General features: G+C 39.4%; 1 long non-coding RNA gene across 1 annotated transcript; it reads left to right on the top strand.

Moving 5' to 3' along the window:
* Positions 1–3,124: 3,124 nt before the first annotated feature.
* LOC145012503 (uncharacterized) lies at positions 3,125–6,064 on the top strand. Its single transcript, XR_013664544.1, has 4 exons — positions 3,125–3,374; positions 3,525–4,068; positions 4,584–4,684; positions 5,906–6,064. It is a non-coding gene; the product is annotated as an uncharacterized LOC145012503 (long non-coding RNA).
* The last annotated feature ends 19,084 nt before the right edge of the window (positions 6,065–25,148 follow it).

The following is a 25,148-nucleotide window of genomic DNA, read 5'->3' as shown; positions in this document are numbered from 1 at the left end:
ATGTGTGTTATTCTTGAGTATGTATCTTTATAATTTTGTGTGTGTGTGTGTTTAAGAAGACAAAGTTAAAGAACCCAGATGAAGATTTAGTTAGAGAGAGAGAGAAGGAAAGAGAGAGATGTGTGTGTCTGTGTAAGAAAGAGTGAACGGGATGGTGGTGGGTTTTATCTTTTACTTTTAATAAAATAGATAATAAAAAGTTGAAAAACAAATTATAAGGGCATAATGGTCTTTTTAAGTAGATAGGGACAAAAACAATAGAAATATCCAATTTTGGACCAGTGATAAACCAACATTTCATTTTGGACAAAAAACACATAAAATTATCAACCACATGGACCATTTTTGCAATTTTGTCCCATATGAAATATAAAATAAACAAGTAAAATTAGGGTTGAATATTTTTACTCTTCTGTTTATTTATATGCAAAAAGTTTTTTAATAAATAAATTGAACAACTTAAAAATCAAAATTAGACATATAAGAAAAATTGTGGCATACAATTTGTTTAATAGCTAACTAACATCAATATAAGTTTTACATAGCTCAAAACAAGCAACATTCGATCAAAAAAATCAATAAGCAACAAGAATCATAGGATTAGACAATTCTAACACGCGATTCCTGAGGATCCTTAGCCTATACACTATTCTGCATCTCTAATAACTCATATATCACATAAAAGACATCTCTCCTAAGCAGACACTCCAGCATGCAATCCTTAAGTAGATCCTTAGCCTAACTTATAGCATGCACATCATACTACAACACATATAACATCAAGTCAAATATAACATATAAACCAAGTATGAATATTTTGGGAAATTACTCTACGAGCTTCGGCTGACTGTACACCTTGCATCTTATTTTTTCTTCTCTTTAAATGAATCTTTTCAAAAAATGTTTAGTAAACTATCACTTCCATAGTTTGAGTTTGGAACCCCATGAATGTTCATCCAAATCCATCAAACCAGAGCTCTGATACCAACTTGTAACGTCCCAAATTTTAGAACGAGTTTTTCATTCTTAAAATAGAATAAACACCCATTTTTAATAAAGTTACAATTAGGTTCTACTATTTGTTCATAAACCATTATTCAGAAATCATAGTTATAAGAAAACAATGCGGAATCTTGAATCATAAAGTCGTTGATATGTGTGTACAGTCTTGCATTCGCAATCTGATAAGTACCTACAAAATATTTCATCCACATCTTTAAGCACACAAGCTTAGTAAGTTCCCCAAAATGTCACACACAACACAACAAAATAAACAACTGTAAGTTATCAGCAACTCTAGGTGCTTTCAGCGATCCCAGTAGCCTAACAACACGCCCTGTGGATTAACAACACACCTCATGTGTTATCAACAACATTAGAGACTATCAGTTGTCTCATGGACTCACATGAATCCATAAGTTATCAACAATTTGATTCATATATATATATATATATCAACAAGCAACAAATAAGACCCAACCGGTCAACATGCATATACCACCACACAAACAAATATAATGAGAAAACATTTCTGAAGCAACAATCGTAATCACAGAATAAAAACCACTGAAGTGGCTGAGATAGATTTCCAGTTCTCTGAACTCCTAGAACCATATAAATAATCTTTACTTTACTATCACTTAATAATGTACCTTAATACACTTATGGTCAATTATTATTTATAAAATACGTCCGTAAGCCAATTCCATAAACTAAATGACTAAATAAATTCATTTAGTCGAAATATATTTATTTCTCTAAAATGTAGATCATAGCATCAACATGATATATATCTATTTCTCTAAAAATGAATTGTAGCATGCAGCTAAAATGGAACAACACAATAATCACCATGGGCTAATTTCATTAAACTTAAAACAAAGCTCGCTAGGATTGATTACATAACCCAACATCTAAACCATTTAGATGAGATAGTCAAATTAGGTCAAAGGGGTACCTTACTTCATCAGCATCGTATAACAACAACACATTCCAGGCATTTTCCGGCAGCATGTCTCCGACGACGCCCCAACTCCGAGGGTGCTTTCTTCCTTCGGCAACACTGTGACCTCCCAGAATTTAGGTCTGAATCTATAGACAGTCAAATTGTTGCGAACCTTTTGTACCTCGACCGATTGAATATTAATGCATATTTTAGTAGAAATATAATGTCATTTTAAATACAATAAGATATGAAATTGTATCTTATCTCCAATTATGGAAAATGTCGAACAAATTTCGAAGCGCAAATTGTAACATTAGTTAATGACTGAAAAACTGAAATTTTGTTATTAAGCGTCTTTAAACAAAGAAAATATTCTAGACTCGTAGTACTTGTTTCCCTGATCGCGGATATATAAAGAACGTCGAAAATAGGGTTTGTATGCAAAATATATGACCGTTTAAGGAAAAAAAAAACCAAACCAATATAACACTGACTTTATCTTATTTTATAAACTGTATTAATCAGTTGAGGCATTTGCGCACATTAGATGAAAATTCCGTGTTTGGACTCATACTAAAGTCTAATATATACAATGCTATAGTTAAAATATTTTTAACAAAATATTTACAAACTCGAAAAAAAAAAATTGTTCGAGTTTGAGAGCCTTTGAACTTCAAACTATTATTCGTCAAGTACCCTTTAATTTATCTAAAAGAACAATAAAAAAATAATACTTAAATAAACATAAAAAAAACCATGAATAAATAAAATAAAAGTAATAATACGCATGTTTAAAGAAATTTATTTCTTGAAAGCATATTAGTTTAGGGGCAGATTTGTAATTTCAATAAATTTATTTCACCAAAGCATATTAGTCTAGGAGCATATATATATATATAATTTCCTGAAACTAATTTGGTGACAATATATGAGATTAGAAGGGATTGGTTAGAGTCCAAATTAGAAGGACCATTTATGTCGAAACTGGGAAGATTGGGTCTTTTTCCTCACTGCATGACTGCATTATGCAGTCTGCATATGACTTAATCATTTTTCCTCTGTTGATAACTGATGTACAAACGAATCTTAGAAAGCCAATTTGTCTTACCCTTCAAATGTATCCCTTTTAAATCTCTTTCCATTCTTTATCTTAAAAGCTCAAATCGTTGGTGAGATAGGAACCCCGATTTGAAGTTCCACCATATCCCCACCATAAAAACAGCATTGCACCACCGTGAGCCGCCTACTGCCACTACTCTTGGGCAACCTCCTCTTCATCAGAAATCATCCCAACACCACCCCATTGTAGTCCGTGTTGGTGTTAATCCAAACCAAGTCAAAGCCATGTATTTTATTCAGGGGCAATTCAGTCTTTTTGTTAGGAGTAATTGGGTATGACCAAGTAAATAACCACGTTTGGCTCCAGAAAGTTAGTAAGCAGTATTTCTAGGATAATTAGTTGCAAGTATCTTATATAAATATCCTTGTAATCGATTGATCATTGTAAAGGAATAAAACACAGAAAAATTGCCCTGCATCTTCTCTCACTCTTTTACTCTGTTTTTGTTGTGTGAAACAGGGCCTGAACCAACAGTCCGCCCCTTACAACCTCTCCCTCTCGCCGGAATCCGCTCGAAACAAAGGAGAAAACGGGCAAAATCGTCGACTACAATCGACTGCCACCCATCGCTGACGCCCACTTCATCACTCAACGTTGTTGCTGCTGTCGGAATTCCACCCCTCCGACCATCTGCCATCTTCTTCGCCCCTCTCTCGTTAATCTCGCCGGACAAAACCGAGGGGCAGAGCATGGGAGCTTCCGCTGTGTGCCACCTAACACCACTCCCTGACATCCTTCCTTTGGGGTTGCTGCAACCATGAAAACTCCGATCAGAAATCACATTCCACCACTATGAATAAATCGACCACCACCTTATACCCCCTCCTCTCAATTGAAAATCACCACCAAACACCACTCCCATTTGTTTTCTCCGCTGATTTGGACCAGAACCCAACCTAAAACCAGGCGGGAAGAGGCCATCGGAGCTCTGCCACTCACCTACATCCCCGCTCACTGACCACCGTCGCCATTCTCCGACGCCATCTCCGCTGGGATGCCTACGGTAAGTTATCTCCATCCTCTCCATTTCGTTCCGATGACCCACTGTCGAGCATACAGCCGAGAACTACGAGACCCAAAGAACGGGTCTCGTTCCAGTTCATGTACCTGTAGCGAGAGAAAGAAGACGACACTGTGTAAACTTTTATTCAGCTCGTTTAAAATAGACCCTGAAGATGTATCAAGTTACCAATCAGATCCCCGTCTTCCAAACTTGAATTCAAAATAAACAGAATGGCCCCTCCCATGTAATTTCCTTACAAACTGACTCCAAACTCCTAAACTATCATTAAAATAATCAGGAACAGCCCCTTTCCTCGAAATTTTTTTAGCAAGATGGGTACAAAACTGTAACTTAGGCTGAGAATATGCACTTTCAGCCCCTGTTTTTGAAATAATATACGAGATCAGTCCCTTGTTGAAAACTTTTAGCAAGATTAAACCCTAGAATTTAATTGTTTTAATAAAAACCACTCCATACCTAATAATTAATATCAAAACTACCCTTTTGGTTATTAGGTAAAATTTAATAGAACCGATGATTCGTTTTAAAAGCACGGAACATCACAAAACGACATTCGCAACAAATTTCACCTTCGAGATTCGTTCATGCTTCAAGGGTGAGTGTTACGGCCCCTTTTTATGTTTTAATATTTTGGGGGGGAATACATGTGAAATATATATAAATATATTTTTCGGTTATGAAATGTGTTTATAATCATGCTGAATATATATATCGGCTATGGAATACACATATAAAACATATATCTAGTTTTAATATTTAATATTGTCAAAATAATATATTATAAACCGATTTCTTTACGATGTACATGCGTTTAAAAATATTATTAGTCATGTGCATAATTTATTTCACTTACATCGAGCATGTACAAACATATTTGTCAATTATATATGTACAATTTATAACAATTATATCTTAGAAATAATTCATGCATGTGAAGAAGCATTTTATCTATTTAAGCGAGTGACATACATTTTTACGGATTTATCGATTTTATTCAGCTTTTATAGTGAAACTTTACCGTATAACCTAGTTAATGGCCTCTATAGTGAGACAGTATTCATTACCTAAGTTTAAACACTTAGTATTCCCATTTAACTATAACCGTTAATCCTCGGAGCGAGATACGTATGTATAGATCTATACGGGTTGACACCCCCAGCTGCGGTTGCTAGCTACAACCTCGACTGATCAATCGAAGCAGGTGCATATTTATCTTTAGTATAACTACGACGTCTAATGAAGCGTCGTGCAGGGATTATAACTGGTCACATAGCTCGGTTATAGGACTCACTATAGGCATTAACTAGACTCTTTAACTAGAAACCACGGATTCGGTTTCTCTGTGTATCAAGCATTTTAAGTATGGACTTACTTATGGTATAACTCTTTATCAAGCATTTTAAGTATGGATTTACTTATGGTTTAACTCTTTATCAAGCATTTTAAGTATGGGTTTACTTATGGTTTAACTCTTTATCAAGCATTTTAAGCATGGTTTTACTTATGGTTTAACTCTTTATCAAGCATTTTACGTATGAATTTACTTATGGTTTAACTCTTTACCAAGCATCTCAAGTATGGATTTACCTATGGTTTATCTATTTATCAAGCATTTAAAGTATGGGTATACTTATGATTTATATCTTTAACAAATATTTCAAGTATAGATATATTTCTGATTTAACTCTTTATCAAACATGGTTTTAACCACACAAGAAATACTTTCTAGACTCATAAAGTATCATTACTGCGGTTAGCAGAAAACCTGTAACTCTCACCAACCTTGTGTTGACCCTCAAATCACATGTATTCTCAGGAGATCAGTGAACCAGCCTTTGACAGAAGATTTGTTCATGGATTTTCAAGCAATCTAGTCTCATTTAGTTTTTGCTATGTCGGTCTACTTGTTAAGGCGAATTTATGAACCTATTAATATATGTATGAACCTTGTATTCGAACTTCAAACTTGAATGTAACTGCTATGTTGTTATTGTTGTAACTTGTGATGTATATTCAATTTGCTTGGGATCCATGAACTAAGTCGCGCAGCCCGGCGTATTCCGCCGCCTCGGCCGGGGGTGTGACAAACACCAATTATGTTCTTCTTGCCTCTCCGTAGGATCTCTGAAATTTATCCATATTTATCACTCAATTGAATGAAGTGAACCAAAAATCTTGATTTTATCCAAGTCATCCCAAAGAAATACCGACCCTCTCTCTCTATCTGTTATCTTTCTCTTGGCTTCTCTGACACACTCATAGCTTCAAGAAGTAGCAACAAATCATCCCTTACTCTCCCTTATCCGATGTCTCCCGAAGAAGAAATCTGGTCCAAAGCAGCTCCGGTGGTGGCAACCTCATCCTTTTTTTTCTCCTCCTCTCTTGATCATAAATCTCTTTCCCTTACTCACTAGCCACACAACACAAACTCATACCCATTAATTAGGGTTTGGGATGATTAAATATAGAATATGCTGCAAATACCAAGAAAATGTGATGGAGTTCTTCCCCTCCTCCCGTTGTGGTGATGCAGGGGAAAGGGAACACGAGTTTCTAAAATCGGCAGGAACAATCCCTTAAGTTTGGAACTTTGACAGATCTAACCCATGCTTGGTTACTTCAACAAAACAAGTTTATGAAAATAACATAATTGTAACACCCCCATTCTCCAAGTATTGGTTTTGTGAGAATTTTCAAGGCCTACTCTACGAGCTGGCTGCCCTACTCGTTGAGTAGCGGCGGGTTGATCTGCGTGTTTTAGTATCCTACTCGGCGAGTCCAAGAGGGACTCGATGAGTAGGAGCTGGAGGATGAAGCTCTAAATATCCAGGGTTTTACACCCTATTTAAGGACCACTTATTCCCCTTAGCCTCTCTTACTGCTCCCATCGAATTCAAAAACCCTAATTTTGTTTGTTCTCTATATTGGTGTGCTTCTTAACTTGAAAGAGGAATTTTGGTGAGGAAGTTTGAAGATCAAGAAGTTCTGAGCAAGGAATAGATGAGGATCTGAAGTCTACCTTAGTTTATATCCATTTGGAGGTATCAAGTCATCACCTTGAGCTTCTTCTAGTTAGACCCCCCTCTATAGTTGAGTTTTGGGTCCATTTAGGGCATTTGGTGTTGCATTCCGAGTGATGAACCAAGATCTGTAGTTGCAACTTTAGATCTAGGCTCATCTTGACTCTTATCATCATAAAGTCTCAGTCCCTAGCATGTTGGTGAAGCTCTTTTGCCTAGAATCTCTTCTTTAGATTGTTTTGGTCATTATCATCTTGCATGCACGTAAAGTTTGCAACTTTACGTGGTAAACATGCCTTAGGAGCTTGGATCTACAATATGGAACCTCAGCATGGCTTAAAAAGCCTCTGTATGAATGAAGGACTGATTAGACTCGGCGAGTCCGATGAAGATAGTCGTAGACTCAGCGAGTCAGATGAACGACTCGACGAGTCAAATGAAGATTGCCTTGGGCTCGGCGAATCAGCCGAATGAGTCGGCAAGTCGGCTAGGGTTTTCCCAACCTTTGGTCACGTATGAACACGGTGAGTTGTAAGGGGAAAACTCGCTGAGTTGGCCGAGGAGTTACGGTGTGACAACTCGATATTTCGAATCAATGTAATGACCTAAAAAATCAAGAATTGTAATCTCTTTTGATATAATGATATTAGCATGAAAAATAAAATGTTCAAAAGTCTCTATTGGGTTGCTTAAAATGATAGTTATCGTGTCAAGATTTTCAGAAATATAAAGAACACTAAAATCCGAGTTATAACGAAGAAGTTATGACCAATCAAAAATTCGCGTCAAAACCGGTAAAACACTAACAAACATAAAAAGAGAAATTTCAATAAAATACTTTTTAGCCTTAGGTATCTAAATGAAAGTCGTAGATTATACTAAACCGCGTACGTGCGTAAAAAGAATGTCAAAATCCGACTTCGTATGAGGAAGTTATGATTTTTCTAAGTTTTGGGATAGCGATAGACAACTAAAAACTCGAAATAGAGATCGAGAGATTTTTGGCCAAAACAACCTAAATGAGAATCGAAGATCTCAACAATAGTAGCGCAGCGATAAAAAGTCTGACGAAAATGGACACCGGATGAAGAAGTTATGGATTTTTAACGAAGTTTTCCTGTCCCGTCCTGTTAAAAATATAATATAAAAATAATCAAAATTAGCCAACGGAGTCTAAACGAGAGTTGTAGAGCATAAACTCACCTACGCGTGGATATAAACAATGTTGAAAACGGAGCTCGTACGCAGAATTTACGGATTTTACAAGTTCGAGACACAAAATTCGAGACTGTCAGGCAGCTCACGACGTGAGCGTGTGACTGATGGGTTCCAGAGCCTATCAACGAGTTGTCAAGTCTATGGGAGGAGACCAGGCAGAGCTCACAACGTGAGCCACCCATGCTCACAACGTGAGCCACCCATGCTCACAACGTGCCAAAGCTCTGCATTTTAACCCCCAAAGCCATCCCGAAGCCTCGGTCTTCACATCAAAGTTCCGAAGGAAGGTCTTATATTCCCGAGATTCCTGATAATCCCGAGAAATCAACTTTCTCTGGTCGGAGTTCTGCTCGGTTTTCATCTCACCTTCTTCAATCTATCACGTGAGTTCATACCCCTACAACTACGTTTTCAAATGATTTGTAAATACTTCATACACTTTTCACACAATTATTCTTGTGTGAAAAACATCAATCTTTTGCTATACTCTTTGTTATATAATCAATCATATGTGATTTATAACTATCATACGAAAATGCTCTCATGCAACATATCAGGATAACACTTTGTCCTTTTGAAATGAAACATGTTATATAAATATCAAACACTTTATTTATATTTTGAGTTTAAATGTTCAATAATTTTATTACAAATGTTATACTTTACATACAAAGTCGACACTACACTAGGGTTTACCATACAACAAAATACACTTTTGGAAAAACTATAATAGGTATAGTTTACAAGGAAATCATGAGATTTTACATACTATAAGTACTATATCAAGGAAATACTTTTATATACAAGAACAAATGGACTTTTCATACGTAAATTTATTTGATACTAAGTTTTGTGAGACATTCAACTTCACGTACTTTCAAGCATGCAGTTAAAGTCCTGTATTATATACCATATTCTCTTGTAGGGAGAGCGTGATACTTATGTATAGATCTATACGGGATTGACAATCCCGCACCTAAACTATTAGCTACAGTTAGACCGGCAGGTCTGAGGTGACAAACGTCATAACATTCCAACGCTTGAAGAACATTGTTATAGGCAGTCTAGGTCAATAGCATGGTTATAAAACTCACATGGAGTATTACAAACAAGATGATTTACGGGGTTATCAAATGTATTAGTGATTTTATACATACATAAATCTATTATTCTAGGCATGAAAACTACTAATGCATTACAGTTTTAGAACTTTTAAACTACCACACACTCATGGAAAAATATTGGATTTTTCAAAAGCAAACTCAGTGATTTTATACCAAACTTACAAATTTTATACATAAACGCTTATGAACTCACCAACTTAATTTTTGACACTCTTTCAAAACTACTTGTATTTCTCAGAGATTCAGTAATACAGGTAAACTTCAGCTTTTGGAGAAGTGACGCTAAGACGTAAGTTTAAAACTCATTTTGTAATCATATTGTAATTTGTTTTGAAACTAATATCATTCAACAATGTAAAATTTAAATTGTATATATGATGGTTGTTTTACTTTCTTTACTATGTATTCAACTGTTACGATACTACATGAAGTCATCTGTCCTCGAACAATTCTGCCGTTCTGGTTTGGGGGTGTGACATACGGCCACTGATACTAGGAACTCGACGAGTCACTCAAGTGACTCGGCAAGTTGGTGAGCATGCAAGGGACTCGGCGAGTGACTGGTTGTACTCGACGAGTTGAGGTCAAAATGGACTGTTGACTTTGACAATTGACTTGAACCTTGACCAAGGGTTGCCTTTTAGACTTCTTGGACATTTTGGAAAATTGGAAATTTACCGGCATGGTTCTATGGTGCATTTAGGTGGTGGAATTGTATTGACAATCCAAGAGCTTGAGTTTATCTTCGAGTCGACAGTGCGAGGTGAGTTATCCTCACTATATCAACAGGGTCTAAGGCACCAATGCCGACCCTTATCGGATTTGTATCCGGGTTTATTTCATGATATGTTATTAATTTACATCCTGGTAGTTAGGATGGTTGTTATGTTAAAGATTAGTTAGATTGTTATCCTGGGTTAAGGATGGTTGCCATGATTAGTGATATGTTAGATCTGTTTGCTTAATTATTTATATGTATGTGTACGTGTTTTTTGGTTTGGGGGAAAGGGTTGAGGCAGGTCCTATTGTGTGCAGTAGGCCAAGACACCCTAGGCGGACCGGGTAGACTGCAGGCCCAGGCCAGGAAAATCTAGTCAGACCGAAGGCCCAGCGAGCAGTTCGGATAGGATGAAGTCCCCGAGGAGGGCAGTCCAGACGTGCCTAGGGCTCGAAGAGTGGTCCAGATAGATTGAGGATTGGGATTCGGTCCAGTCAGACTGATGGCTCGTTATGCATGTTGTTTTCTATATTTGTGTTGGATATGTGATATGATCTTGGTTATGTATGGATGGTGTTTTGGGTGAACTCACTAAGGTTTCGGGCTTACAGTGTCAGTTTATTGTTTCAGGTACATTGGGGGATCGCGGCAAGGCAAAGGCGTGATCGTACAACTCCTTATCTTTTGTTATGGTTTCTGGGAAAAACTCTGATATAGACTATTTTGGAAACAAAGTTGTAATAACAGTTGATTTAAAGGGTTTTTGAAAAGTTTAAATTTGGCTTAAATTTTATCGGTGTTACAAGTTGGTATCAGAGCCTTGGTTTGAGTGAATTGGAGGAACATTCGTGTGAATCCAGTCTCAAATCTAGGAAAGGTTTTCAAAATGATTTCTAAAATGGTTTTCAAAATAAGTAAAGGAGGATGCAGGGTGTACGATCAGTTGGAGCCAGTAAGCAGACCCCAAAATACCATACAGTTATTTGATATCATGATATACTGAGAACAACATGCTAGTATTAGGCTAGGGATCTTCGGGAATTGCATGATAGAATTGTCTGATTATATGATGCTTGATAGCCTAAGGATTTCCTTATATGAAATTGACATCATTACTGTAGTTGCTTAATGTATGCATCACGGTTATACATAATTAAGATCTTGTACCCTGAGAATGTTTGATTTGGCCTTATGTTCTATTCTTGTTTGATTGGGAGCCTAGGGTAGTATTGGATATTTGAAAGTCTATGGGGTCCAGCGTTATGTATGGCTAGCATACACTAGTGCTGCAGGGTTGGTGAAAGTTTCATGGATGGGTGGGTTGTGTGAGGCCGGAAGGCCAATTATGTGATATTTAGCATTCCTCTAGGAGTGAGGGCTGATCGCTCATTATAATTATGCGTATTGTTAGGGCGTTGTGATGATACTTGAGACGAATATGGGTAGGTGTGGAAGGTAGTATGGGCCCGTACTATTGAAAGCACAAGACCCATACGCGTAGCAAGGAGGTCACAACCCCTAGGGTTGGTTGGGGAGTTGGTTCCCTATTTTTTTATGGATACCTGACATCTTCCTATTATATTTTCAGTATGGTGGTTAGGAGACACTTTACGACAAGGTCAGGATCAAGCTCAGGATCGGGAGACGGAGGCCAGGAGGGGGGAACTACACTTGAGCCTATGGTGCATATGGGTACAGGCGAGTTGGATGCCAGGATCCGAGAGATCCTGCATGATGAGGTTGCTGCTATGTTCCGGGCACAACTAGTGGAGATGTTTGGGTCGATTAAGACCGCCATGGTTGAGTACTTTGATGAGCGCTATGCAGCCCTTCCAGAGACGGCTGCCGCACAGTAGCTGCATCAACTGTATCCGTGGCAGGGGGAGGAGCTAGAAGGGGCTGCCAGTACCGGGACTTCGATAACACAAAGCCCCTTACTTTTGATGGGATCCACGACCCCATCAAGGCTATGAGGTGGTTGTCTGATGTGGAAGGGTGTTTCTTCATATGTTCATGTCCTGCTGATCAGAAGGTCAGATGTGCCCTGAACTTGTTGTGGACTGGGGCAAAGGATTGGTGGAGGCTGGTGACAGGGTCATATACGGATGACCAGAGAGCAGCTGTGACTTGGGAGCAGTTTAGGGATATGTTCCGCGCACGCTACATTCCACGTGTTGAGCGCGAGCGATTGGTACAAGATTTCTTGGACTTGAGGCAGGAGGGAGAGTCGGTGACGGAGATCACACATTTTTTCACTGAGAGGGTAATGTTTTGCCTAGAGTTTGCCTTTGAATAGGCTCAGATGACGCGATATCTGAGCATGATCAAGACTGACATTCGCCAGTTTGTTGCTACTCAGTGATATGATATCCTGTTAGAGCTACAGGAGGCCGCCATGCAGTGGGAGTTGGAGATTGAGCTGCAGTTGAGGGAGCAGCAACGGGCCCCGACACAGTCTCAGCCGGCGCCAAAGCGGCCTAAGACCGCTGATTCAAGAGCAGGGGACAACAGGGCCGCACTTGTGGCAAGTGCGGGAAGGGTCATTCAGGGTTTTGTAGGTCAGGTAGTGCATGCCGCAAATGTTTCCAGGAGGGTCACTTCATGAGGGATTGCCGCCAGACTTCCTCGATTCAGGATATGAGGATCTGTTACCACTGTCATTAGGTTGGTCACGTGAAGACCAACTGTCCATTGCTCGCTGCTAGGCCGACGCAGGCTCCAGAGCCGACTACATTGCAGATTACCGATGGGAGGCAGGGTAGATCTGAGCCCCACAGGGCTCAGGGGCGTGCTTTTCAGCTCACGACCAAGGAGGCCAAGGCAGCACTAGATGTGGTTCCTGGTATGTTTCTATCCTTTATCTCATTTATTATATCTGTTTGTTGCTTATCTGTTGTACCTATGATTAGGTACGTTTTTAGTGAACTCCGTGCCTACATTGGTTTTATTTGACTCGGGGGCAATTCAGTCTTTTGTATCTCATACATTTGGTAGGGATTTTAGTGTGCTAGTAGGTGAACTAGAGTGTCCGTTTCGAGTCTCTATCGCCAACGAACATGGAGTTTCTGCTTCTTCGGTTTATCGAGGATGCGAGTTGGAAATCTTTGGAGTGTCCTTTCCGATTGATTTGATTCCGATTCCCATGGGGTAAGTATGCATGATTGTGGGGATGGACTGGCTTAGTCGATTTGGTGCTATGATAGATTGCAAGGGCCAGTAAGTGTGTAACTCCCGTAGATCCGGGCTAATCAATTTAGAGATAATAGAGGTCGAAAATGCCTTTTAGATAAAAGATTATATAGAACAAATAATCTTAACCAAGTTTTAGAATATGTCTCAAGGGTTTCATACATATAAATAGCGCTGAAATCCGAGTTATAACGAAGAAGTTATGACCCGTTGAAGTTTTGTGACGGAACTGACACTGCACCGGGGAGATGTAAATAGTGTATTTATGATAGAGTGAATTTTATCCTTAATGATCTAAATGAAAGTCATAGAATATGTTAACCTGAGAGCGTCCATAAATGGAACGCCCAAATCCGACTTCATATGAGGAATTTATGATTTTTCTAAGATTTGGTTTAGCAGTGCACGACCCGAAACTCGAATTTTAGTTCGAGTGGTTTTTGGCTTACGCGACCTAAATGAGAGTTGAAGATCTCATTAATAGGAACTCAATGGTAAAAAGACATACGAAAACGGAGTCTGTATGAAGGAGTTACAACTTTTTCGCAGTCATTTAACAGTCTAATCTTCTCGTATTGTTAAATTTAAGATCGGTCGAGAATTAGCCGATGGAGTCAAAATGAAAGTGTAGATCTTATTTTTAACTACACGTGGATATAAAGAACGTCAAAAACGGAGCTCGTATGTGAAAGTTACGTATTTTAGAAGTCGGAAGTGTGCTGTGCGAAAATGGGTGACGTGACACAATCTTGGCCATTGCTTTCTCCCAAAGTCTTGCCACCAGATGGTGACATATGGCACCAAGTTCAGCCATATTTCACCCTATAAATAGAACCTCTCCCACCCTCATTTTCTCCACACCTTTCCCATTCTTTCTTCTCTTTACTCTCTCTATAAAACCTCTCTCTAGCACCGAAACCCCCCGAAAAGCCTAAGGAACTTCCCTACAACGAGGCGGAAGCCCCGGAGTGCTCGACGGCTTTAAGAAGAAGAGCTTTTCAGCTCGGGAATGACGCTCCAAGCAAACCCCAGTTTTCTATAAAACCCGCTGTAAGTGAGCTACGCCTACGCTATTTTTAATATAGCTTTTATTTAATTATAGTAACGTTATTAGGAACTTATAATAAGTACTTGGGATATTATTATGGGTTATATAAGTATTGTTTAATGCTTATATAATAGTAATAATATCTAGACTATTAATTAATCTCAGCGAATAATAGACTAAACTCTAGTGGTAATAATACTAGGTTTCGTCGAAGGAAACTATTTTTAAGTAGCGAAGCGCTGTCTGAGTTCGGAATCACCACCTTTCCAAGTGAGTGCATAGTTACTTTCATCTTACACATAGATATGAAGTATTTTATATAAATTATGTGCTATGTGTGCATATTATTTGAATACTTGCTGTCTATGTTGGATGAACGATTTTATACATGTTTTAAAAGATTTAAACGGTATATATATTTATTTTATATCTACAAATATGTTGCGGATGAAACATGGGTAGATGAAATAGTTGGTGTGTGATGAAATAAAATGATGAGAGATAGGTGATGATAGAAAGGTGATGATAATTAGGTAAATAGATGATGATGAATAGGTGATGTAGGATGAAAGGAGATACAATAACCTTAATCGGCAATGTGGCGATGTAGTCATCTACTAGAGTATAGATGGCGACCACGGACTATTCTAGGCAACCCCGAGGAAACACCAGCAGGCCCATAACCTGTAGGTGATGAATTATGAGTTCAGGCGATGTTGTAACTACATATTCATGCGATGATAGTCTAACCCTTTACTATGAATTATGAGTTCATGCGATGTTGTAACTACTTATTCATGTGATGATGCCCTAACCCTTGTTGGGCACGTATTGAGGGAGTAATCCCTGAATCAATACTGTCTATGTGATGTAGGCGATGATTCTTACGGAGAGTCCTTAGGAACAAACATATAAGGAAATGCAATGTAAGGAGATGAGAGGTAAATATGATGTAGGAGGCGATCCTTAGGATAAATCCTTAGGGAAGGTACTTAGGAATACAGAAGATAATGGGGATGAGTAATTGGGTTAATTGTTTGATGATTAAACATAATAATTATATTATTGTGGCTTGAAAACCCTATTTACTCGCCAGGTTTCCCAACCTGACCCACTCCGTTTACTTGTATCGCAGGTGATGAGGTGGAGTTACATTAGACTGAGAGATTAAGGAGATATAGATCACTAGTGTAAATGAATATAAGTTCTGTTTATGCTTATATTTCTGTATTGACGATGACATCCCAAATGTTTTAAAATGAATAAAAATACATTTCTTCAGAAATGCTTTGATAATGAAATTATCATGCTTTTTTGGGAACAAATTCCGCAACGTTTTTTTTAAAAGAGATACTCTGATTTTTATAAAGCATAAGAAAATCGGTCTTTTCTGGCCGTGAAAATGGGGATGTCATAGAGTGGTAGTTCGAACCCCAAGTGGGGGAGAACTGATTGTTTATGGAGAGGGCACCACAATGGGATCAAGATTTTGTTCTGCCGCTAGGGTCGATAGTATATTCAACACGGATGTGCGGGTTACCTAGGGTATGTGGTGGATATACAAGTCGGGGATCAGATTTCAGTTTTAGAGGTTCCAGTGGTTAGGGAATTTGCAACGTGTTCCCGGAGGAGTTGCCAGAGATACCTCCGGAGAGGCAGGTCGAGTTCTGGATCGACCTAGTGTCGGGTACGACCCCTATCGCCAAGGCGCCGTACCGGTTGGCACCGCCAAAGATGCAAGAGCTGTCGTTACAGCTGCAGGAACTGCTGGGCAAGCAGTTCATTCTACCTAGCATTTCTACATGGGGAGCACCGATCCTCTTCGTCAGGAAGAAGGACGGATCACACCGGATGTGCATTGACTATAGGGAGTTGAACAAGTTAACGGTGAAGAACCGTTATCCACTCCCGAGGATAGATGATCTCTTTGATCAGTTACAGGGTGCATCTTGGTTCTCCAAGATTGATTTGAGGTCGGGGTATCATCAGGTCCGAGTTAGAGAGGAAGACGTGGAGAAGAACATGTTTTGGACTCGTTATGGTCACTACGAGTTCATGGTGATGCCGTTTGGGCTCACCAACATGCCGACAATGTTCATGGACCTAATGAATCGGGTCTGCAGACCGATGCTTAATCGCTCGGTCACAGTGTTCATAGATGATATCTTGGTGTATTCCAGGACCCGAGAGCAGCACGATGTGACATCCCCAAAATCACGGCCAGAAAAGACCGGTTTGTTTATGCTTTGTTTAAAAATTAGAGTAACATTTTAAATAAAAGTGTTGCGGAATTTGTCCCAAAACAATAACATGATAAAGATTTATCAAAAGCATTTCCATAGAAATGTATTTCATTAAAAGACTCGGGATGTCATGTTCGTACAGATCAAAATCATAAACAGTACAATACAAGCCTTACTACATTATTTCATATCTACAGGCCTATATCCGTAATCCCTCGTCCAAACATCATATATATGCTCAAGCGCCACTACCTGTAATACATAAAACTGAGTGGGTCAGGCTTGGGAGCCTGGTGAGCACATAGGGTTTTCAACCCACAATAAATAAGTTTATTAATTTCATCAATCAACAATAACCCGATTACCCGTTCCCGTTATCCTCACTTTACGTCCCTAAACACCTATCATAAGGGACCTAGCCTAAGGATCATCATCGGGACAGACACTACTGCTAAGGGGATTCCTCAGCAATAAATGTCCTAATAGGCAACCATGTGGGGGATGGAGTACATCTGGTGAGCACACAGTTCAAATAAACACCTACAGGTTGCGAGCCTGCTAGTGTTCCACTGGACTGTCTAGAATAGTCCGTGGTCGTCATCTATACTCCGCTAGATGATTGGATCATCAATAACATCTATAACGAGGCCTCTCATTATTTTATTTTGTCACACAGCAACTATTACATCTACCCATGTTTTACCCAACACATTTTGTAGATATAAAATACATATACAGTTTAAATCTTTGAAAACATGTATAAAACGTTCATCCAGCATAGATAGCAAGTATTCAGATAATATTCACACATACCACGTAATTTATATTAAATACTTCATATCTATGTGTAAGCTGAAAGTAACTATGCACTCACCTGAAAAGGTGGTGATTCCGAACTCAGACAGCGCTTCGCTTCTTAAAAAGAATTTTCTTCGACGAAACCTAGTATTATTACCACTAGAGTTTAGTTTATTATTCGTCGAGACTAATTAATAGTCTAGCTATTATTATTATTATATAAGCGTCAAAAAAATACTTATATAACCCATAATAATAGCCAAAGTATTTATTATAAGTTCCTAATAACGTTACTATAATTAAATAAAAGCTATATTAAAAATAGCGTAGGCGTAGCTCACTTACAGCGGGTTTTATAGAAAACCAGGATTTGCTTGGAGCAGCATTTCCGAGTCGAAAAGCTCTTCTTCTCGGAGCCGTCGAGCACACCGGAGCTTCCGCCTCGTGCTAGGGAGGTTCCCTAGGCTTTTCGGGGGATTTCGGAGCTAGAGAGAGGTTCTAGAGAGAGAGAGAGAGTAAAGAGAAGAAAGAATGGGAAAGGTGTGAAGAAAATGAGGGTGGGAGAGGTGGTATTTATAGGGTGAAATGTGGCTGAACTTGGTGCCACATGTCACCATCTGGTGGCAAACCTTGGGGAGAAAGCAATGGCCAAGATTGTGCCACATCACCCATTTTCGCACAGCACACTTCCGACTTCTAAAATCCGTAACTTTCACATATGACCTCTGTTTTTGACGTTCTTTATATCCACACGTAGGTAATAACAAGATCTACAACTTTCATTTTGACTCCGTCGGCTAATTCTCGACCGATCTTAAATTTAACAGTACAAGGAGATTATACTGTTAAACGTCTGCGTAAAATTAATAACTTCTACATACGGACTCTGTTTTTGTCTGTCTTTTTACCGTTGATTTCCTATTAATGAGATCTTCAACTCTCATTTACGTTGCGTAAGCCAAAAACCGCTCGAACTAAAATTCGAGTTTCGGGCCGTGCACTGCTAAGCCGAATCTTAGAAAAATCATAACTTCTTCATACGAAGTCAGATTTGGGCGTTCTTTTTATCGATGTTCTTAGTTTAACATATTCTACGACTTTTGTTTAGATTTCTAAGGCTAAAAAGTCTTCTATCGTAAATTCACTATTTACGTCTTCCGGTGCCGTGCCGGTTTTGCCGTAAAACTTCGGCGGGTCATAACTTCTTCGTTATAGCTCAGATTTCGGCATTCTTTATATGTACGGAAACCTTGAGACATATTCTACAACTTTATGTAGATATATCGGGATTATCTCACACTTTAATTTTGACGCTCATTTTTATTCTTTATTAATTATACATTTATAATTAAATAATAAACACATAAACACACATAATTCACATAATACTCAAATATTTCATATTTATTACTTCAAAAAGAGTTACAATAGTTGACCTAGACTATTACATTGACAAAAATGCTTAGCCCTGAAAACCCGGGCGTTACACACGAGGATCACCTCAGGTCGTTGTTAGGAGTTCTGAGACGCGAACGGTTGTATGCCAAGTTCTCGAAGAGCGAGTTTTGGTTACGAGAGGTCCAGTTCCTTGGACATCCCGTGAACCAGGAGGGGATTTTGGTTGACCCGGCCAAGATCGAGGCAGTCATGCAGTGGGAGGCGCTGGAATCTCCCTCGGACATTAGGAGTTTTCTTGGATTGACAGAGTACTATCGGAGATTAATTCGAGATTTCTCCAAAATTGCAGTACCCCTCACTCGTCTGACAAGGAAGGGGGTGGATTTCTAGTGGAGCCCTGAGCAGTAGAGGGCGTTTGAGACCCTCCGTCAGCGGTTGTGTAATTCCCCAGTTTTGACACTTCTAGAGGGTGTGGAGGATTTTTTAGTATTCTGTGATGCATCCATCACACGTTTGGGGGTAATCCTCATGTAGAGAAGACAGGTGATATCCTACGCATCGTGGCAGTTGAAGCCGCATGAGACGAGGTACCTTAGGCATGATTTAGAGCTGGGAGCGGTGGTGTTCACTCTCAAGATATAGAGACATTACCTTTATGGGGTCCGTTGTACCACATACATGGATTACAAGACTTTGAGACACATCATGGACCAGCTGAACCTAAACATGAGGCAGCGCAGATGGCTGGATGTAGTTAAGGACTACGACTGCGAGAATCGAGATCCTTTACCATCCCGGTAAAGCGAACGTGGTGGCGGATGCTTTGAGCTGCAAGGCAGTTGGGTCTTCCACCCCAACAGTGTGTATAAGGATAACGGTGGATTCTCCGCTTATGAGTTTGATCAGGGATGCCCAGGTTGAGGGCATGCGATCGGAGAACTGGAAGTTGGAAAGGATCAAGGGTGAGAACACCCAGTTTGTGCAGGATAGCCGGGGGTTACTGACCCGATGCGGTTGGGTTTGGGTTCCAATGTCTGGTGGGGTCAGACAAACGGTCATGGAGGAGGCTCATAAGTCTCACTTCTCTATTCACCTGGGGCCACCAAAATGTACCGAGACCTGAGTTTGAGTTATTGGTGACTATGTATGAAGCGAGAAATCGCTTGGTATGTTAAGAGGTGCTTGACTTGCAGGATGGTCAAGGCCGAGCATCAGAGGCCGCATTGTATGCTGTAGCCTTAAGAGATTCCCATGTGGAAATGGGAGCAGATCACGATGGATTTCATTACCAAACTGCTGAGGATGGCAAAGGGGCTTGATGCTATATGGGCCATCGTAGATCGATTGACCAAGAGTGCCCATTTCTTGGCTATACGGGAGAGTTCCTCAACCGAGAAGTTGGTCGACGTGTATGTTCGCAAGATTGTCACTCGCCATGGGGTTTCGGTCTCCATTGTTTCTGACCAGGATGTTAGATTTACTTCTTGCTTCTGGCAGAAGTTCCACGAGGAACTGGGCACACGATTTCATTTTAGTACAACGTTTCATCCTCAGACCGGTGGTCAGAGCGAGCGAACCATTCATACCCTCGAGGATATGTTGAGGGCGTGTGTCATTAATTTTGGTGGAAGTTAGGATTCCCACCTACCACTTACAGAGTTCGTCTATAAAAACAACTATCATTCCAGCGCTGGCGCCCCGCCTTTCGAGCTGTTGTATGGGCGAAAATGTCGCACCCCGATTTGTTAGGGTGAGGTTGGGCATGGGGTAATGGGACAGACGAAGGTAGTTCTGTAGACTACCGAGAAAATTGAGCAGATTAGACAACGATTGCAGACTGTTCAGAGTCGGCAGAAGATTTATGCCGACAGGTGCCTATCAGAGTTAGAGTTTCAGGTGGGTGACATGGTACTCCCGAAGGTTTCACCTTGGAAGGGTGTGACCTGCTTCAAGAAGAGGGGAAAATTGGGTCCCCGTTTCATTGGTCCATTCAGGATCCTTGCAAGGGTCGGCAAGGTAGCTTATAGGCTAGAGCTACCGGAGGAGCTTAGCCGAATTCACAACACTTTCCACGTTTCGCAGTTGCGAAAGTGCATTATTGATCAAGAGGTTGTAGTGTCGTTGGGTGATATTCAGGTCGATGAGCTCCTGAATTATGTGGAGAGGCATGTAGCCATTCTGGAGAGGAAGATGAAAGTTCTGCGGAATAAGGAAATACCCTTGGTGAAGGTGTAGTGGAAGCATTGGAGGAGATCCGAGTGGACATGGGAGCCATAGGCAGAAATGCGGGATCACTATCCTGAACTGTTCGCACAGCAGACTTCGAGGACGAAGTCTAGTTCAAGAGGGGGAGAATTGTAACACCTCGAATCTTCATGTACTGGTTTTTTGAGAATTGTATTGATTTCAAGGCCTACTCGATGAGCTGGCTGCCCTACTCGTTGAGTAGCAGTGGGTTGGTCCGCGTGTTTTAGTAACCTACTCGCTGAGTCCAAGAAGGGACTCGACGAGTAGGAGATGGAGGATGAAACCCTAAATTTCCAGGGTTTTACACCCTATTTAAGGACCACTTATTCCCCTTAGCCTCTCTTACTGCTCCCCTTGAATTCAAAAACCCTAATTGTGTTTGTTCTCTATATTGGTGTGCTTCTTAACTTGAAAGAGGAATTTTGGTGAGGAAGTTTGAAGATCAAGAAGTTTTGAGCAAGGAACAACTGAGGATCTGAAGTCTACCTCAGTTTATATCCATTTGGAGGTATCAAGTCATGACATTGAGCTTCTTCTAGTTAGACCCCCTTCTATAGTTGCGTTTTGTGTCCATTTAGGCCATTTGGTGTTGCATTCCGAGTGATGAACCAAGATCTAAAGTTAGAACTTTAGATCTAGGCTCATCTTGACTCTTATCATCATAAAGTCTCAGTCCCTAGCATGTTGTTGAAGCTCTTTTTCCTATAATCTCTTCTTTAGCTTGTTTGGGTCATTATCATCTTGCATGTATATAAAGTTTGCAACTTTACGTGGTAAACATGCCCTAGGAGCTTGGATCTACAATATGGAACCTCAGCATGGCTTAAAAAGCCTCTTTATGGATGAAGGACTGATTAGACTCGGCGAGTCGGATGATCGACTCGGCGAGTCAAATGAAGATTGCATTGGGCTCGACGAGTCAGTCGAATGACCCGACGAGTCGGCTAGGGTTTTCCCAACCTTTGGTCACATATGAATGCGGCGAGTTGTAAGGGGAAAACTCACCGAGTTAGCCGAGGAGTTACGACCACTGATACTAGGAACTCGACGAGTCACTCAAGTGACTCGGCGAGTTGGTGAGCATGCAAGGAACTCAGCGAGTGACTGGTTGCACTCGATGAGTTGAGGTCAACATGGACTATTGACTTTGACAGTTGACTTGGACCTTGACCAAGGGTTTCCTTTTAGACTTCTTGGACATTTTTGAAAATTGGAAATTTACCAGCATGGTTCTATGGTGCATTTAGGTGGTGGAATTGTATCAGCAATCCAGGAACTTGAGTTTATCTTCGAGTCGACAGTGCGAGGTGAGTTATCCTCACTATATCAACACGGTCTAAGGCACCAATGTCGGTCCTTATAGGATTTGTATCCGGGTTTATTTCATGATATGTTATTAATTTACATCCTGTTAGTCAGGATGGTTGTTATGTTAGAGATTAGTTAGATTGTTTTCCTGGGTAAAGGATGGTTGCCATGATTAGTGACCTGTTAGATCTGCTTGATTAATTATTTATATGTATGTGTACGTGTTTTTTGGTTTGGGGGAAAGGGTTGAGGCAGGTCCTGCTGTGTGCAGTAGGCCAAGACACCCTAGGCGGACCGGGTAGACTGCAGGCCTAGGCCGGGCAAATCTAGTCAGGCCTAAGGCCCAGCGAGCAGTCCGTATAGGTTGAAGTCCCCGAGGAGGGTGGTCCAGACGTGCCGAGGGCTCGAAGAGCGCTCCAGATAGACCGAGGACTAGGATTCAGTCTAGTTAGACTGATGGCTCGTTATGCATGTTGTTTTCTATATTTGTGTTGGATATGTGATATGATTATGGTTATGTATGGCTGGTATTTTGGGGGACTCACTAAGCTTCCGAGCCTTCAATTTCAGTTTATTGTTTCAGGTGCATCGGGGGATCGCGGCAAGGCAAATGCGTGATCGTATAGCTCCTCATCTTTTGTTATGGTTTCTGGGAAAACTCTGATATAGATTATTTTGGAAACAAAGTTGTAATAACTGTTGATTTAAAGTGTTTTTGAAAAGTTTAAATTTGGCTTAAATTTTATGGGTGTTACAATAATACCCTCTTAGACCTTTCTATCTATCTATCATCATCATAATCATCATCCTCGTCGTTGTCGTTGTCGTTGTCGTTATTATTATTAGACATTCAATTAATAAATGGTCATTTTGATGGCAACAAACTTATAAATAACCTTTTTAAATTAAATAAAACCCAAATGGTTCCTTGTTTTCATAGGTAAATGATTTATGTTATAGCATGCCTTAGGTTGTGTCACACCCCGACCGACGACGGAAAATGCCAAGGTTTCGACGTTTTACTATTAGACCATAGTCAACCACATATATCGAACACTTAACATATTTAAATAAATATATTACAAACTTTTAAGTTTTGGAATGGAAATTACATCCTCAGAATGTAAACAAACAACGGTAAATTAAAACAAGTCAAGTTTATTCCAAAAGAAAGGAATTATAATTTCCTTAGAACCGATGTCCTACCTCCGGCTTCTTAGTTACCTAAGAATACACATTTTTAATATACGTCAACAAAAATTGTTGGTGAGTTCCACAAGTTTTGACTCCTTGAGTTCTATAAAAAGAGATCCTTATAAAATGTAAGTAAGTTATGCAAAAACATGGTCAACAATGTTACCGATATGCTTCGTGTGAAACCCAATACTTGAAATCCGATACGTGTATCCATGTAAATATACTTATGATAAAAGTAAATATTAACATCTTTTTGTGAAGTAAAATATTAAGTGTTTATATAAATAAACACTACCAATTGGTTTAATAATCTACAAACAATATTTAAACCACATACAATCTCATCCTAGTTTGTATTAATGTTTTAGTATCCGAGATTTTGTTATAATCCCCAATTGTTTGTGTTCGAAAACTTTTGGTTGTAACACTTAATAATGTAAAGCTACCAAAGTTTTAACATGACAACTATCATATGTATCCCTATATGAGTTTAAACTGCACGTCGGCTTTGAGTGAACATGTACAAGTTTAGATAACACTCCGATTGTAAGTGACCATAACAAAGTTCTGACAACACTCCAGCTATAAGTGACCATAACAAAGTTTATACAACACTCCAGTTGTGAATGACCAAAATAAAGTTTATACAACACTCCGGCTGTGAGCGACCAATACAAACATATTTCAAATCATTTATGCCATAAGGCTTTCAACATGGTCATGTTAGAAACACTTGTTATAATTAACACTTTTGTGACCCTAAAGTGTGTGAATTAAACAATACAATAAGTTGTGTTTCCCTTATCTACAATAAGTCTTTGTGCATGTATTTGAAAGACTAAACAGCAAGGTTAATAAAAAAATATCAATTTTGTCCCTGTTTTTATAAAAATTATAGAAAAATCAACATGCATCGGAATTAGGATCCGTGAAATCTCAAAGCTTAGAAATTGAGTCTACTTTGTCCATGATTTTTTTTACCTTACTTTATGTGGATCGTAACCAGGGTGAAAATGTCCGTTTTTACAAACTGGTTCGAAAGGTACATAAATGATATGCTAGTTTTATAAAAATCATCCTAAATTCTAGAAAAATCGTATGAATACGTGCGAGTAGTCCTTGAAAATGTATCGACTGGAACTATTTCATATTGTATAGTTTTGAAAACCATAAGGTTTAAGAAGGGCAAAATAGGTCTTGAACAGACCACAATTTTTCTATAAAGAGCTTAGAAATGTTTAGAGAAATAACTTGTATTTTCAGTTAATCAAGCCTTTAATTCATCCAAATATAAATCATTTAGCATGTATTCTCCCTCAAAACTTGTAAAACATAAAATAGGTGCTGTAGAAAACTCACTTTTTTTTTGCGTAAAGTTATTCAGTTTGAGAACGATTCGTGTGGTTTCTGTTAGGGTGCAAAGTCACACTTGGATGTGGAGTGTTAGACTTTCCCCATTATATTATGTAATAAGTTTTCTTTCCTATAATTAGGAAGTGAGTGACACTCATTTATGTAAGGAACCATTTTGGAGTGTTAGACTAGAGAGAG

Source organism: Lactuca saligna, chromosome 8, assembly GCF_052625555.1.
Source record: "Lactuca saligna cultivar CGN05327 chromosome 8, ASM5262555v1, whole genome shotgun sequence".
Taxonomy (NCBI): domain Eukaryota; kingdom Viridiplantae; phylum Streptophyta; class Magnoliopsida; order Asterales; family Asteraceae; genus Lactuca; species Lactuca saligna.
Note: the sequence above shows the minus strand (reverse complement) of the source record. Positions and strands in the feature narration are given on the sequence as shown.